This window comes from Marmota flaviventris, chromosome 12 (assembly GCF_047511675.1).
Source record: "Marmota flaviventris isolate mMarFla1 chromosome 12, mMarFla1.hap1, whole genome shotgun sequence".
NCBI classification, from domain to species: domain Eukaryota; kingdom Metazoa; phylum Chordata; class Mammalia; order Rodentia; family Sciuridae; genus Marmota; species Marmota flaviventris.
In genome coordinates, this window is record NC_092509.1 from 109644985 (window position 1) to 109651454 (window position 6470).

Below are 6470 nucleotides of genomic sequence, written 5' to 3' on the forward strand. Positions count from 1 at the left end.
GATAGATGAAGCTGTTGAAGCCGAGGGAGGCTCTCACTGTTTCCCCTTTGAGACGGTGGCAACCTGTTGACTAAACCAGGCTTACCAGCCCCCGGGGGCTCGGCACCTGAGACATGGGGCCAAGATCCAGCCAAGCCCTGGCTTGCCAGGTCCGCACACTGGCATGGGGCAGAACCCCACAGAGGAACAGGGGCCTCTGGTCACGTAGTAGCATCCTGTGGGCAGGACCTGTGACCTGAATCTATTTAAGATCAGGTGTTTCAAAGCCCAGCGTGGGTTTCTACCAGCACTCGCAGCATTCAGACCCTGAACGTACTTGTGAGAATAGTTTGGGCTGCGTCATGGTGCCCCACCTTCCTCCTCCAAACCCGTGTTTGGGCAATGGAACACAGCCGGCAAGTAGTCCCCAGGGGCAGATGTGCAGCCTGTTAAAAGCAATTGAAATAAGAGCTCATAATGGGATACAATTGTGGAACAATAATTCTGCTCCTTGATACACAGAATGTTCTCTTTTATATGAACTAAAGAAGAAAGTATCACCTTAAAAGGTGGTTTTAGAGGAAGAGCTGATCTGCCAGTGACTAGGAACTAAGCCAGTGTACTTACTCACCCTGGGCAGATCCGTTGGCACCACGCCTGTGCCTCTCAATTCAGAACAGAACGGTAGGCTGCCCGCAAGGGTAGCTGGTGATGGGGCTGGTCGTGAAGGGACTCAGGCCAACTGTGCCTTGACGACAGGCCCCACCTGTGGCACAGCTCCTCCAGATAGGCCCGAGGAGAAGAGGAGAGTGGAGATGGAGGACAAGGGGTGCACATGGTCACTGCCACCTGTCCACGGGAGCACCGACCAGTTCTCCCCACAGACCTCATTAATTCAGTCAGCATTGCTGACAACGGTAACTCTGGACCTGCCACGTAGACATCCCATTTCAGCCAGGCCCAGCCCTCAGGGACTTGGGAAAGAAGTTGTCCGGTCCTCTGGCCCTGTGGCCTTGGCCAGCAGCCGTGGGCACCAGGATGTGCATCACTCGGGAGTCACCCAGCTGCCCCCAGGACGGGCTGGAGTTGAAGGCAGAGGCTGACTGGGAGAGTGGAAGAAGGGAGTCCTGTCCCATGAGCGTCAAGACCACCGTGAGGAAGAGTAGCTCCAGCCACGGCTCCAGCCTCATGTCCCCACTGGAGATCTGGGCACAAAGAGATGAGATGCCAGGGCATGCATGAGGCCCTGCCTCCATCTACCACAGGGACCCTAAAATGTGCTTGAATAAAACTCGGAAGGGGTCCTCGGCTTTGAAATGCAGGATAGGGACACACTAGAAGCAGACCTGCGTGAGCCTCGGAGGAGACTTCAGACCTCTGGGCAAGCACGTGCCTGCCGGGGAGCTGGTGTCTGGGGCCCCGGCACAGCCAGCAGGGCAGGGCGGACCGGAGAGGCTGCAGAGGGAGGAGGGACCAGGCAGAGGCTGCTCCCATGCTCTTGCTGCATGTGGGGTTCTTGTAAGACTTCCTTAGAGAAAAAGCTCAGGAATCCCCCAGTGTTTAAAAAAGAGGCACAGCTCCCTCTTGGCCCAGCTGAGCCCAAGACACGCCTCCAGCCAGGAGAGCCCCAAGGACTGTGCTTCAGTGTGGTGAGGCCGAATTCTGACTCCCGGATTCTTGCCACCACCCAGACTGCCTCTGTTTGCACAGCCTGATTCCCTGCGAGATGATCTAATTAAAATTGTGACCATTTTGGTTTTAATCTTGAGACTAATTATTTTATGTGAAATGTCCTGGAGGTTAATAAAAATGAATTATATGCATACATACAACATTGAGTTTGATCAGTAGTTTAAACAGTGTTTGGACCTTCTGCCTTTCTGCCTGCATGGACTTCAATGCTTTAACCTGACTGCTTGCAGAGAATCTCCCTCCACTTCTGAGGAAAAACGCCCGATAGCCTCTTCTTCAAGGTGGAGATTATTTGAGGGAAGTCGCTGTCTCACACTTGCCAGGTGTGATGGCAGTGCTTGTGGCCATGCTAGAGCACACCTGGAGCCACCAGCAGTGGCTCCCAGGGTCATGACCCTCCACCTGCTCAGACACCACCTCTGGCTTCTCACCACAGCCTTGGACTCGGGACCACCTAGAGCCCCAGGAGGGTCCTCTGCTAGCCTCTGGCATCTCCCCCTGCGGGGACAAGGGCCGTGAGCTCTGTGTTCTCATGCCCAATGGCGTTAAAGCCCCTTGCACTTACTGAACTGAATCCCCTCAAGGACAGGATGCTGTGGGTAGAAACTATTATTCTATTTCAAAGAAGAAATGAGGGGACAAAGATTGATTTGCCTGAATCTGTGCCATATTCAAACCATGCAGCCTGGATCCAGAGTCTGGAGTGTGGGTGCCCTCGAGAGGCCGCACAGAGCCAGCTGGGTGGAGCAGAGCGGAAGTCAGGCTTAAGGAAACAGCAGCAGCACTGGAAGTCAGGATGACCGGAACCTCCTCCTACAAAAAGAGCCAGGGAGGAGAAAGGTGGGCAGAGGGTGGGGAGGGAGTGGGTCCCCGTGCCAGAGGCTGAGAACAGAGCAGGGGCTCTCAGGAGCAGAGGAGTAGAGGGCAGTGAAGAAGGAATCATTTAGATCAATGGGGAGCTCGCTGGACCCTGGAGAGCAGGGACGCAGACAGCCTCAGGCCCAGAACAACTGGGGGCAGGCCAGGTGAGAGCCTGGGCCATGAGGAGGCAGAGCCAGCGGCCCCGGGTACACCTTTATCTTCCCAGAGCACCCCAGCCCAGCTCCCCCTGGGCCCTGGGCTTCAAGGACCTGCCACCTGGCTGACGACCTTCAGAACTGCCTGTAGACTGCATTTTCAAGATCCACTCAGGGCAGAGTGTAAGTGCCACGGAGATTTATAGTGGCCAGACAGATGCGGTCCTGCTGCAGTGCAGCTGTCTGTCAAGCACAGAGTTGTGCTCCTGCTGGGGACAGAGGCTCCCTGGCTATGGATGGACCTGCGCTGAGCCCCCTGCTGGAAGCCTCAGCGAGAGGCGGAGGCAAGTCAGCACCTTTCCCTCTGCCTTTGAAATGGCCCTGGTTTGATTTGTGGCAGTGCCTGGAGGGCAGAGCTTTGAAGCCCGGGACACTTGACACCTTCCTGTCCCTCCTCTGAAAGGACACCAGGCTCTGTGGAAGCAGGAGTGTAGGTTTTGAGGAAAGAGGGATGCCCACGGAGACCAGGCTGCCTGCTCGTCAGTGAGGGAAAGTCTGTCTGACGGAGGCTCCTGGGGAGGGGGCCGCCGAGGCCCAGTGAAACCCATCTCCACTTTCTGCCTCATGCTTGCTCTGCCTCAATGCATCTGTTTCCATTTGAAGCAAATGAAAACCTCTCTTCCCTGTTGACATCAAAGCCAGAGCGCTGGGCTCGGCTCATTGTCACAGCTGCTGTCATTAATAACACTTACAGCAGTGATTACAAGGCCATCTCCACAGTGCTGCCAAGAGAGACCTGCAGGCAGCAGACAACAGGGCCAGGTCCCTGATGCACGGGAGGCTCCTGCCATGCTGGCCTCACCAGCCCAGGCAGAGCACAGTGAGGTGCCCGCACGGCCTGTGCCATCGGCTGCCTCTCCATGGCTCCACGTCTGTGTCCGGCTCCCACCAGTGTGCATGCAACACGGGGCCGTCCATCTCCTTCCCTCTGCACCTGCCCTCCTCACCCTGCTGAGTCTGAGTGACAGACAATGGTCTTCAGTGGCTTCCACAGCACTCAGCCCTGCCCGGATTGAACTGGCCCATCTCTGCACAGTTGGACAGACCTGGGGCCTCAGGAAGAAGGCAGACTGGAGCCCGGAAGGAAGAGGACTTGGTGCCACCTTTCCTTTCTTCAGCTTGTAGGGGTTCACAGGAACCGGGCAGGGTGGAGGCCTCTGGTGGCAGAGGGCTGCCCCGGCCCACGGGGATCCTGCCTGAAGCATCCTGGAGGATGGAGCTGAGCTAAACTTAGCTGGGAGTGGAAGGAAATGACAACAGCCTCGCAAATGTTTAAGGCTGATAAAAATAGCTGTGGAGCTGCAGGCAGTCCCCCATCCCAGGCTCGGCATAGACTTGGCACTCACACCCTGACAGAAAAAACAAAGACAATATGCAGAACTGTATCAGAACACAGGCTTTGTGCCCCTCCTGGCCACATCCCCCGTCCACACACCGTCTGTCCACAGCACCTCCAGCCCTGCCCCTTAAACTCCCGTTAGTGTGCTGCCCACTGACTCCCCATGGCCACCATGCAGCTGCCCAGGCAGCGCCTCTGCCCACCATGTCTTGTCCGTGTCTTCACTCATCTTTGCAAACTTAGCTCTGGTACCATCCCATCTAAGAAAAGTCACTTGCCCTTCCTAGTGGCACACTGATTCCTCCCGCTCAGGCCCAGTCTGACTTCTCTGTGCTTCTGTTACACTTCATACAAGGTACTGACAAGTGTCTGCTGACATTCCCACTGTCTCTTCGAGTTATGCTGAATTCCATGCCAGCAAGGATTGTGATTTCTGTGATGAGCACAGTGACAGGCACATAATCTGCTCTTGGCAACAGTGTGATGAATGAATACACTGTCTTCAACTGATTCAAATCCACTGGGGCACAGGGCAGGCTCTGCATGAACTGAAGTGCAAGCCACCGACCGGGCTAAGCATGCACACACTTATCACGCACAGGAGGGCCAGGAGAGGCAGAGCGCAGACAGTGATCACAAGCCCAAGCTCACGCCACCAGAAAACAGAGGCACAGGCAGTACCCACGGGGAGCCTGAGCAGGTGCTCCCTGGACAGTGCGCCCCACCAACCTCCACAGCCCAGCCCCACTCCCACGGAACCATGGCTGCCTGAGAGGGCGGGGAGGCCATCACTGCTCCTCAGCAGAGGCAGACTCTCTTCATCAGTATCTGCACAGTGCAAGCACCACCCGGAAGTAGTGCTGTCCCTAAAAGCCACCATGCATCATCTCTAGAGTCACGAAGATAAGTTTACCTTTTGCCTTAGATTCTTCAAACCTAAAAAATGCATTCTGAGTGGTCAGTTATATTCATTAGCACCCTGATTGCTAATTTTAATAAAGTTTTCTTTTTTTCCTACATTTTACAATTGTTTTGTCTCTGTGTATAATTTTCACTATTGTTAGCTATCTCGGATCCATGCAAGATACAGGCCAGTTATAAGTCAAATGCTAGATATAGAAGAGCAGTGGACAGCAGGGGACCTCACAGGCTTAATCTATTGGTTTGAACCACATGAAATTGTGAACGTTCTATCCTTTTTATCAAAAATGGTGATCCTTAGCCTAATCTGGATTCCTATGGGCCAACTTCAGAACTGTGGGGATGTCTAGCATTCCCTAATCCTGTGGACTCTGGCGTGATTTACATGCAAGCCCAGCTACAGGTCAGAATCATCTGTGAGCTCTAAAACGTCAGTCTCCGCCCCTCACTACACTACCTGAGCAATTAAGCCAGAGTCCTGAAAATAGATGGATCTCCCTAAGGGCTGGCCCTGGGCATCAGGTTTGTGCCAGCTCTGCAGGAGAACCCCTGCACAGCCCACTCTGCAGGGCCTGCTCCATGTTCAGATGCCTTCCACCTGCAGATCTGGGGTGGAGCTGCTGCCACCAAGAGCATCTGATTGTGGAGAGTCCTGGAGACACCCTGGGCATCCAGCTGTCCTTGGAAACAGAGGCTAGCCTACATCCTGATGCTCCTGCTTACAGCCCCAGGCGTTGGCCATTCCATTTTCAATCCTGTTGTTCAGGTGACCTAGGGATGATCTGAGGACCCTCCGTCCCATGTCCCGACCTGTGGCATTACCAGAGTGTGTCTTCGCCCCTTGCTGGCTAGGCATGAAAGACATCTAATATAGGATCTCTCAGGCCTCTGGATGGGAAACTTGGGGGCTGATCAAAGTGTTCTAAAACAGAAAGGCTAGAAAGAAGCCTATTCTCCTTCCAGTTTCCTCAACCCTGCCTTGAACCTGTCTAAACGGGCCTGTGCTTTAGCTCTGAATGCCCAGCAATGGCCACCATGCCTGCAGAACTGGCATCACCTAGATCAGCCTGGCCTAGCCCTTAAGAGCCAGCGACATACGCCTGGCACTGGGCACCCCAGGCTGTGCCCGTCACCCCTGTCAGGACCCCGCAGCCTCCCAGGAGGCCACTGCTGGGTGATGTTGAAGGTGGACGTTTGGCCCGTCGATTCCACGCAGCGGGCTCCTGGTGATGGATTGGCCCCGTGCTCCACTTGGGCTCTCAACGCTCTGCAGGGTTTTCTAATTTAGTTTTTCCATGGCTCAGCCAAGATGGGATTCGGGGGAAGAAAAGAAAAGAGGGAGAGAGTGCTTGTGTGGCGGCAGGTTCCGGCCTGCCTCTTCCTGCTCTGAAGTGAAGGCCTCTCAAGCTGCCACCTCGCAGCCTCCCATCTCCCTCGGGGAGCAGCTCCTCACAGAGTGGTGC

At 55.0% G+C, this 6470-nt stretch overlaps 1 long non-coding RNA gene across 2 annotated transcripts; it reads right to left on the reverse strand.

The window, feature by feature from the left end:
- Positions 1 to 481: 481 nt before the first annotated feature.
- LOC139707854 (uncharacterized) lies at positions 482 to 3935 on the reverse strand. 2 transcript variants are annotated; one of them, XR_011709278.1, is made up of 3 exons: positions 3794 to 3935; positions 2326 to 2484; positions 482 to 1184 (listed from the first exon to the last, which is right to left on the reverse strand). It is a non-coding gene; the product is annotated as an uncharacterized lncRNA (long non-coding RNA). The 2 variants fall into 2 exon arrangements; XR_011709279.1 differs by having other exon boundaries at positions 3695 to 3935.
- Between the last annotated feature and the right edge of the window lie 2535 nt (positions 3936 to 6470).